Source organism: Ascidiella aspersa, chromosome 3 (genome assembly GCF_963924565.1).
Source record: "Ascidiella aspersa chromosome 3, kaAscAspe10.2, whole genome shotgun sequence".
NCBI lineage: Eukaryota > Metazoa > Chordata > Ascidiacea > Phlebobranchia > Ascidiidae > Ascidiella > Ascidiella aspersa.
Genome location: NC_139449.1, coordinates 31,290,040 through 31,301,096, shown reverse-complemented (window position 1 = coordinate 31,301,096; position 11,057 = coordinate 31,290,040). Strand labels below are relative to the sequence as shown.

Below are 11,057 nucleotides of genomic sequence, written 5' to 3'. Positions count from 1 at the left end.
AAATCGCTAATCCGAAATTCTTTGCAATGACCTGAAAATAGTTTAGGTCTTAGTCACAATTTTGAGAGGCTCGTTTTTGGAGTTTTGCGAAAAAGAGGTTGCTTTGATTTGGTTATTCGGTTTGACTTATGTAGGCTAGAAATATTCGGATGAAAAAATTTATACTGTTACTAATTTTGAAAAGTGTTTGCTATTATTACGGTTTAATGTTAGAGCGTTTAACGCCTAACTATTGCTATAGTGGTAATGTTTTTTTTCTAAATTCGGGAAGTTAACCTGATTAATTGCTTTAAAATGTTAAGGGTGTTCACTAATATCAGGTGGGACGCGGGGGGGGGGGGGCAAGTGCCCCTCCTGCCCCTTGCTAAGGAGGGCAAGGGGGGGAAAACTGCCCTTTTCATAAAAAATGATATATTGCTTTCACAACGTTAAATATTTGCGACGGAAATTATATAACAGTGTTGTACACGCATTTCTTAAAGTTTCTTTAATTTTCTATTGTTTTCTATTGTTTAAAAGTAGAATTTAGGGTAAATTACAACGGATTCGCTTGATATCTTGTTTTACTTAAAAATGGAAAATTCGAAAATTCAAGTAACTTTTACTAGTCCACAGGGCAGCCAGGAGTAGGGCTTGAGCTACGGAAAAATGCAAAAAAATCGTAAAATGACATGGTTGACATTTGTTAAAACATTTTTGGCACCATTTTAAGCCAATCTAGAGGGCGTGGCTGCAAATTTTTTTCCGGGGGAGTACTCCCGGTCCCCCCAATATTTCGGCGAGCTACTCTCGCCTGCGGTTTATGCTGCCCTTGCCAAAAAAGGCGCCCCCCTTGCCCTGAAATCGCTCCGGCGTCCCTGACTAATATTTCCCTGTTTGTGGAGCGAACCAGACAAAAACATGAAAAATTGTTATTATTTGACATCTTTTGGATTCAATTAATTTTGTTTTCGCACATCTATAATACGTTGTATATTTTGAGGGTATTTCAGCCGCATGATTAGGTTTATTCGCGTTTTGTCGATTGCTGCAATATGTTTATAGTTGTTTAAACTTACTTCGCTGGTCAAATGTTTTGGGGCGAACTGTGATATGTGTGCGCCTTTCCCATCTGTTTGTTTTTGTCAAGTTTGACAAAGTCCCTGGCATACAAGGCCCTAGCATACGTTTTCAGAAATATTTACTTGAATAGTTTAATTGAATCTCAATTGCAACTCTTTTCTGTTTTTGCGTGGTGTAGTTCAGATTAAAAAACAGGTCCTTGCATTCTGAAAGGTTGGCCACCCCTCTATTATGATTCATTTTGTCGCTTTTAAAGTGATACATTTTTGGTTTTAATAAACCAACTAAAATTTTATTGTGTTTGTTGATACTTTTTCAACTGTGGTAGAGTAGACTTTCTGGCGCGACAGACAGATTCAGATTAACTTGTTCTGGTGGCTTAAGCAACATTTTGGCGGCCCGGATTCAATTCTCGGTCTGGGAGGTCTTTCTTTGTCAGTCAAATAGTTGTAACTGCCGAGACAAGTATTGTATAATGGTTTCAAATATCCCTTTATCCAGCTATAACATCTCACAGATGGTCTAGTGCAGTGGTTCTCAACATTTTTTTCTTTCGTATCTCATTTTTGTTTTACAAAAATTCTGTGGCTCAGTAAATTTTCATGATAAAAAAAGGTATGAAATAGGTTTAGTTAGCACAAACAGAAGCAGGGCATGTTATAAGACAGAGTATTTAATTAACCGTGCATTAGAGAGAATTTTGCTGCTGAACTCCATCGATCAATTCATCAATATTTGGAGGGTTGAAAAGAGTGCTTGCACAACCAGTGTTCACTCTAAAAAAAATTTCTACTGCGCAAATGTTTTTTGTAATGAGCCAGAGTATTTTCAGGCAGCGCTGGCAGGGGCCCGCGACAGATCATTTTTTTTGTATTGGGGCGAGGCGTCAAAATTTTAAAGATGACGTCACAAAGTGTTACGTCATGAAACAATTATTTTCAATAAACTTGCACGTGGAACTGAAATTCGAGTAATATGTTCAAGGATATGGCAACAAAGCGGTTGCTTGAAAAAATATACGAATGTTTGGGTTAAATTGACAAAAGGTATATTTTTCAAAAATAGGATGTTTATCGCACAATCAAGAATCACCCACTATTCGCTCATTTGCATTTATCAAGATGATTTTGTCAACTTGTGAGGGCTTTGAGGGCCATCACTGACCCAACGACTGTATCAGCACAGAAATCGTGTAAAAACTGCAAGTTTTTATTGGGTTAAAAATTTTAAGTGATGTGCAATCGGTTTCATAATCCCGAATTATTGTCAAACACTCCACTGCTGTGTTCGGCACTATTCTAAACTTAGTTTTTCTTTGATTTCCTGAGTAGACGTTTAATTTTACGTGGAATAAAAAACAGTAAACACACACAGCAGCCGATTAGACAAAGCGATATATTACGTCACAATCGTCAATGCGGATTTGATTTTTTTACTTGCTTTTAGCTACCAACATCAACGAAAAAATGACAAATGCGAAATGCTCTGTTGTAGCAAAAAAGGGAAGATATTTAAGTTTTAATTTGAAAACGATCTAAGTGCGCAAAGGCAAATTTCACTGCGCAATTTGCCTGGTGTTGCTGCGCAATTGCGCAGTTGCACACCTTGGATTAGAGGGAACAGTAATTAAGTATATTCGGTTATGATTTGAAAGAAACTCACTACCACTTGCAGTATCAAGTTTTAATTGAGTAAGTCCTTCTGTGCGCATGTCGGACTCGGGTAGTTTTACGTAGTCTTACTCGAGTCTCGAGTCTGACTCCGGCAAAACAAACCGACTCCCCGAGTCCCGAGTCCGACTCCGCAGCCCTGGTTGCAAGTAACATTCCCTTGTAGAACGTGCTGGCCTTGGACAAAATGCGCTACACGGTTACATAAGGTCAACTTTTGGCCAATATTCAGCCAGGTTGTGTACACCGTGATCGGCCTGGCAAGTCTGCTTTGACAGAAATCAGACTACTTTAAGCGGTTGTGTTTTTCTGGTCTCCCTGCGCGGCCAGGATAGTCTCAGAAAGTCAAAGCAAAGAAAAATTCTGCAAAAACCCGTAGATTTTATTATAATTTTTTCTGAGACTGGCCTGGCCGCGCAGGGAGACCAGGAAAAATACAACCGCTTAAAGTAGTCTGATTTCTGTCAAAGCAGACTTGCCAGGCCGAATTAAATACGAGGAATTTTGTGACAGTTCTAGAATCCACAGCCTTCTCTAAATGGCAAAGGTTCTTTAATTGGGGTTCATGGATACCTTGGGGATACATTGACTACTTTTAAGGGTCAAATTGTTTTTAGTCGGTTGGCTTTTAATAGAACCCCTGCTCTATGGGAACAGGAAGCTTTTATGCGCTTGGGGGACCTCAAACATTGAGGTCGAATAAGGTGTAAATCGGAATAACGCCTACTTAATCTGTCAGTGCAAGACATAAACAGCCAGAATATGGTCTAAAAGCGTTTACCCAACCTCCAAACATCCCTGATCCACCAAAGCAATATCCCAAATTCAAACCTTACCCGGTACTTCCCCCTGAATACTAAATCCGATACAGGACATTCTTAAAGAAAGTTTCGCGATCCGATTCGATTATAAAACACGTCATTACTATGCTCAATGAACATGCACAGTGCACACACATATGTGTGTTTACAACTGAGTTCTAGTCCTTCTGAGGCTGCTTTCTGACCAACGATTACGGATTACGTATAATTAGCACACCGAAAGACATCGGAGACTCTTAACCCAAGGTGTTGATCGAAGGTGGTAGTAGGGCAGACTAGAAAAACAACTAGCCTGCAGTGAGGTTCGAACTCACGACCTCCGGTCAAGCCGGGACCGTCGCTATACTCAACTGAGCTGTGCAGGCTCTTGGATTTGCCAAAAAATGGCTGAAAATCCTTTATGTTAATTCATTATTGAATCACCACCTGCACTACCCGTTTTTTGCGGAGATTCCTACCCCTGCCTCTAAAGGCAATGCAGTAGCCGTTCAAACTAAGGCCCCCAAAGGTCGATACCAAAACGGCCAACCCCAGACCAGTGGTCCCCGGTCATCCCACACCCTCTCCGTGCGGTTTGTAAAGGTTCATTAGGCCCAGGTACTTTTCCGACTAAATTTCGACTTTTTCCAAAATGTTTAGGTCTTTTTAAGACGATTATTTTAATGTGTCGTGGATATAACTAGCCTATGTGTTTGGCGTTATAATGTCGTTGGTATTAAAGCTACGGTATAACATAAAATTCCACGTTAGATATTGTTGCTTTATAAGTCTTATTGTGTTCCCAATCAAATGTGAAAGTATTTTTGTCAACTATAGATTTGAACAAAAAAGCAAGTTTGTAATGCTAAAATTCACGAATTGCAAATTGTTACACACTAAAAGCCTTCACCTTGACATTATATGCTCAACCTAATATTTTGCCAATTTAGTGAGTACAACAGTACACAATGGACTCTTTTCGACTCGCAATTAGGTCCTGTTTTCTAAAACCATGTTGTGTGTCAGTTCTACATTTTTTGACTAACTTAATATGTTATGCAGTCGAATAATGTAGTCAAAATAATATACAACGTTACCATTGCCGTAACCAATACTTGACGATCACGGTGTGCACAACCTCGCTGAGTATTGGCCTAAAGTTGACCTTATGTAACCGTGTAGCGCATTTTGTCCAAGGCCAGCACGTTCTACAAGGGAATGTTACTTGCAACGAGGGCTGCGGAGTCGGACTCGGACTCGGGACTCGAGGAGTCTGTTTGTTTTGACGGAGTCGGACTTAGGACTCGAGGAAGACCACGTAAAACTACCCGAGTCCCGTATCCGACATGCGCGCATGCGCAGTACCGAATTTTAAAACTGATACGGCCACCAAATGGAAATTGTGGTGGTGTAGCGAACCTACCGATGTACATCCACGTTCATCGAAGCGTGCAGATCGCCTTTTTCCTATTTTGCCATTGTTCATTTATAAACGCGTGTTTGTGCTGAGCTATCCCTTTTTACCTGACTTAACCATGTCGCAACTATACGTAATAAAGCAACATCCGCTTTAGTGGAATATTATATGGTGGAAATACTTTTAAACCATGTATTATAAGTGAATGAATTATACGACACCCCAATAAGCGGATTGCTAAATATCCACGTTATTTTAGTTACGTAAATTTGTTTAGTTACGTAGAAAAATTGAAATACAGGTTGCAGAGTCCGGGCTGTACTCGGGAGTCGGACTCGGGTTATTTTCAACCAATTCCGCAGCGCTGCTTGCAACTTACCGCAGTTAGGGAAATTGCGATTTCCGCACCTGGCATTACACATTAGTCGCTCGCCCAGTAACGCTTGATTAACACTTAATTACTAGGCGAAGGTTATTGCGAAACGCGAAGTAAATGTTCGCCCGAAAATACGTCGAAACCGCAATACCAGGCTACATGTACTATAAATGTGTCGCCGCTGAAACAGGCCTTTATCCAAACTAGCCACTCGTTTATGTAAAATTAGGCGCAACCATCGGTCGTAAAACATTAAATTATATCGGTTCCAATCAGGAACACACAGCAAGACGTAAAAGGAAATAATACCTTAAACAAAATCTATAAAACCAAAGTACTAAGACCAACGACATAATAAAGTCAATTACGCAATAATATCTAAATGCAACGGAATAAGGCCTGAATGGCCAAAATAACGCCTGTAACTGAAGGGGTGTGGGACAATCGGGGACCATGGGTGCGTCATCGGCCGTTCGGTGTCGACGTATGGAAGCCTAGTTTGACCGGCGCCGTTAAGGTTGAAATGGGTTACGGTTGAAATTATTAGGGGAGTTGGTGATCCAGTGACGTGCGGTAAGGTTCCTAGAGGGTGATTCACTAATTTCGTCACGTTAAGATTGGAAGTTTAGTTTTGAACCATGTATCACCTTAGATACTAAATCTTTCTCCATTTTAGTACAATTTGGTACGAAAAAATCGAATACTTTACAAGATAGCCTACACGAGTAAACGACGTCGACACATGTGCTATGCGGGTATGCGGCCGGTTCAGCTTAACGAAGAAAGGTTCATAGTTGTGACATCATAATTGCGACAGGCCTCAAATCATGGCAAAATCGTTCAATGGTTTTTGACTTTGCGAAAGCGAAAGAAAAAGGCACGACTACAGCGTATATAACTCTAGCCTGCCTCTCGTCGCGTATTTCGCCATAATTAGTCTTCGAAAAAGTTACTTCGTTTGAAAACGGTGAATGGGTACCCTTAGAGACCAATGTCATTGAAATAAGAGATGTTTAGAGTTGCATTTCTGCAATTTTCAGTTCATTCTTCAATAAGGAAATAATATTGTCCTTCGCTAAACTTGGTAAGCCGTCACTAATTCGCGTATTTTGCTCTAATTAGTCTTCGAAAAAGCTATTTCGTTGGAAAACGGTGAATGGCTACCCTTAGAGACCAATGTCATTCAAAAGAGAGGTGTTTAGACTTGCATTTCTGCAATTTTCAGCTCATTCTGCAATAAGGAAATAATATTGTCCTTCGCTAAACTTGGTAAGCCGTCGCTAATTCGCGTATTTTGCCCTAATTAGTCTTCGAAAAAGCTATTTCGTTGGAAAACGGTGAATGGGTACCCTTAGAGACCAATGTCATTCAAAAGAGAGGTGTTTAGACTTGCTTTTTTGCAATTTTCAGCTCATTCTGCAATAAGGAAATAATATTGTCCTTCGCTAAACTTGGTAAGCCGTCGCTAATTCGCGTATTTTGCTCTAATTAGTCTTCGAAAAAGCTATTTCGTTGGAAAACGGTGAATGGCTACCCTTAGAGACCAATGTCATTCGAAAGAGAGGTGTTTAGACTTGCATTTCTGCAATTTTCAGCTCATTCTGCAATAAGGAAATAATATTGTCCTTCGATAAACTTGGTAAGCCGTCACTAATTCGCGTATTTTGCTCTAATTAGTCTTCGAAAAAGCTATTTCGTTGGAAAACGGTGAATGGCTACCCTTAGAGACCAATGTCATTCAAAAGAGAGGGTAACTTGCACACATTCAAAAGAGAGGGTAACTTGGGATAAATCCCCCGCGCAACAGCACCTTCAGCCGCGGTCACAGCCGCGCATTTTATAGAAAATGTGTTCAGCTGCGCAAATCTGACTCAAGCAAACGCGCAAAACTTCAGCCGCGCAAACTTCTGTATGGAACTAAATTACCTAAAAATGAGTAATACTACTAAAATATAAATACGGGCTTTAACAAACTTTACTATTTACGAGAAGTATATTAACATAATAGAAACGTTAGTATGGCTCCTGTAATACTGACGTCACATTTATTCACTCACCACTCGTGTATGACCGAAAATGTGTCACCTTAAATCAGGCCTGCACAACTAAAATGGTACAAGGGCCACAACAAGCACAAAAAAAACTTGGCGGGCCGCATACTGAAGTTGCATAACATTTTTAAGCGCTAGTCTATAAGACGTATATAATTATAATGCATCATATAGAATCCCCTGCGAAACGCTCAAAACGCACAGTTCGGCGTTTTGGTCACGCATCAGTGCACAACGGTCACGTGTTTAGTGACGTCAAATTAGGCAATATCGAGTAATATTGCATATTAAATGCTACACTATCAAACTTTTTAAATATTTAGCTGTGCCCGCACACCAACCAAAAATTGCTCAGTGCTTCAAGTATTCCATGAACGCTGTAAACCTGTAAGTTTATTATAATGTCGCAACTTACAACGTTCGGTAGCCTGGTGGTTTATTTTCAGCCGCGCAAGTTTAAGTCGAAATTTTATTTTCAGCCGCGCATTTTTTCAGCTGCAAAACATCTCCCCCGCGCAATATCCAAAGTTTCCAATCTGGGCGCCAAACCCGAGATCTCTATGCGAAGTGCCATAAAATGCAAACTGGGTGATGGGGTTAAACTCAGCTTGTCCGGCTGTATCAAGCTGTCTATTGACTTTCAGCCGCATGTTTTAAATTTGTTCATTTTTTTCTTGTCGCCATTAACAAAGTATTAACCATCAACATTTGGCCAATGTATGATATTTATGAACCAGCAAAAATTGTTAAAATCAGCGGTCACATTTGGTTCATTTTGTAAAGACGGGTGCCTTAATTGAGTTCGGGTGTGCTGGGCAAATTTCCTAATTTTTACAGGCAGCCCTAATTACACAGATACAAATTTTCTGCCGCCTTACATATTACTAGCACAGAAAAACCATAATACGAAAAAAACAGAACGCAAGGATTTTTAGAAAAATGAAAAACACTCAGACCGTGGCTACCAAATTGCCAGTGTTATTTTTTTTACTAAAGATTGTTAAAAATATTTTGCTAAAACATTGTCTTAAGCGTAAACTGCTTTATGGGTCATTAATTTGTTATCCGTGCTTGGAAATAAACAACCAGAATTTTACAAAAACTACTGTTTACGTATGAAAACCACAAAACAGAATAACGATAACCCCAGAAATAACCGCGCTAGGACGAAAATTTCCAGAACAAATTTGGCGAGTGTTATTTCGTCCGGGCGAGTACCGATTGATTGGCGAGTTTAAATTTTTGCTTAGGGTCAACCCTGCCATCGCTTATAAGTAATGCTTGAATTGCTTCTCAGTCACATTAACTGAAGATGATACCAGCTTTTATCAAATCGTGTTATTTTCTAACAACATACTGTTTCAGTTTCAGTGTTCATAGTTCTGTTTGTTTTTCAGCCATAATTATAGCTAAATATATAAACAAAGTAAAAGTATGTCTGATTTGCAATGGCAGTGGACAAACCAAAATGATGATGTTTCTTCAGATGATGATTCACAAGTTTACATTCCAGGCTGGCTTGAGTTTTATCAGATTCACTCTGCAAATGACTTTCTTGATTTTATGGAAAGACAATATTTGTTGAAGCAAAGTGATTTGTTTACTGACAAGGACCCTTATAAAGTAATGCTAGACAACATATTTCAAGAACAAAGTTGTAACATTAAGAAGGAAAAACATGAAAGGGAAAGTACACCCCCTGTTAACCTCATAAATCCACCAAAAAATAAAGACTGCAACAAATGTTTAACTTTAGATGAACATGGTGATAATAACATCATTGAACAAATTCACATTAAAGAGAAATCATTTAAATGTGATGATTGTGGAAAACAATTTTGCAGCTCTAGACTGTTGTGTATACACAAAAGAGTTCACGCTGGAGAAAATCCTTTTAAATGTGATGATTGTGGAAAATGTTTCAAACGATCTAGTAATTTGTTTGTACATAAAAGAATTCACACTCGAGAAAAACCTTTTAAATGCAAATATTGTGGAAAATGTTTCAGCCAATCTAGTGTTTTGTATAGACACAAAATAATTCATACTGGAGAAAAACCTTTTAAGTGTGATGATTGTGGAAAATGTTTCGGGCAATCTAGTGTTTTGTATGCACACAAAAGAATTCACACTGGACAAAAACCTTTTAAATGTGATGATTGTGGAAAATGTTTCAACAGTCATAGTAATTTGTTCAGACATAAAAGAGTTCACACTGGAGAAAAACCTTTTAAATGTGATGATTGCGGAAAATGTTTCATTCAATCTAATGACTTGTTTAAAAACAAAAGGGTTCACACTGGGGAAAAACCTTACAAATGTGCTGATTGCGGAAAATGTTTCAATCGATCTGATACTTTGAAAATTCACAAAAGAAGTCACACTGGAGAAAAACCCTTCAAATGTGATGATTGTGGAAAATGTTTCAACAGTCATGGTAATTTGAATGTACATAAAAGAATTCACACCGGAGAAAAACCTTTTAAATGTGATGATTGTGGAAAGTGTTTCAGTCAATCTAATCAATTGTTTATACACAAAAGAGTTCACACTGGAGTAAAACCTTTCAAATGTGATGATTGTGGAAAATGTTTCGGCCGCTCTAGTGACTTGTTAAAACACAAAAGAGTTCACACTGGAGAAAAACCTTTTAAATGTGATGATTGTGAAAAATGTTTTAGTGAGTCTGGTACTTTGTATAAACACAAAAGAATTCACACTGGAGAAAAACCCTTTAAATGTGATGATTGTGGAAAATGTTTCAGGCAATCTAATCAATTGTTTATACACAAAAGAGTTCACACTGGAGTAAAACCTTTCAAATGTGATGATTGTGGAAAATGTTTCGGCCGTTCTAGTGACTTGGTAAAACACAAAAGAGTTCACACTGGAGAAAAACCCTTTAAATGTGATGATTGTGGAAAGTGTTTTAATCGTTCTAGTACCCTATACACTCACAAAAAATTGCACAATAGGAAGAAACCCTAAAATACACCCACCATTTTTTAAAATGTTGTGCGTATTTTTAGCGCTTTATTGAAAAATCCTATAAATGTGTTTACTGTGTACAATTTTCTGGCAATTAGGGATTCTGGACGGACATCCTTTAAAAAGTGAAACAAATATAAATGTGATGATTGTAAAAAACATTTCTACAAATCTAGTCAAAAGTTTTCACTGAAAGGTAACGTTATAAATGTTGTTCCTGTAATATCACTGTGTCTCAACCAGTATGACAGAATGCTGGCGACTATGTGGCCGAAGAATTAGCCAGAAAACCGAAGAAATTAGTGTAAAAAAATAATTTTTTTTTTTTTAGTAAATTCTGTTTTTCATTTTCTTTTTTCTTCATTTTACAAATACCTTGTGGTTGTTGCCACACATATTTATTCAAATCTATTTTTCAAATGCGGAAATATGTTGTTACACACTAGAATTCAGCATATTAAGGATGTACCAGACTATGCCTCTCCATCTAAGGTCTAAAGCAGAGGTTCCCAAACTGTAATTTGTAATCTCGTTTTAGTTACCTTTGGTTTCGCACGTTAATGGCGTAACACTTATCTTGCTTAACATAATACAACGCTAAAATTGTTAGCTGGTTTCATATGTATATAATAATAATGAACTGATAGCAGCAGTGTAGTACTGTCGTTTGTATATTGATATTTCCATCATATT

At 38.3% G+C, this 11,057-nt stretch overlaps 1 pseudogene; it reads left to right on the top strand.

Annotated features, from left to right (window-relative positions):
* The first annotated feature begins 8,780 nt into the window (after positions 1-8,780).
* On the top strand, positions 8,781-10,635 carry LOC146161600 (uncharacterized; annotated as a pseudogene).
* Positions 10,636-11,057: the final 422 nt, after the last annotated feature.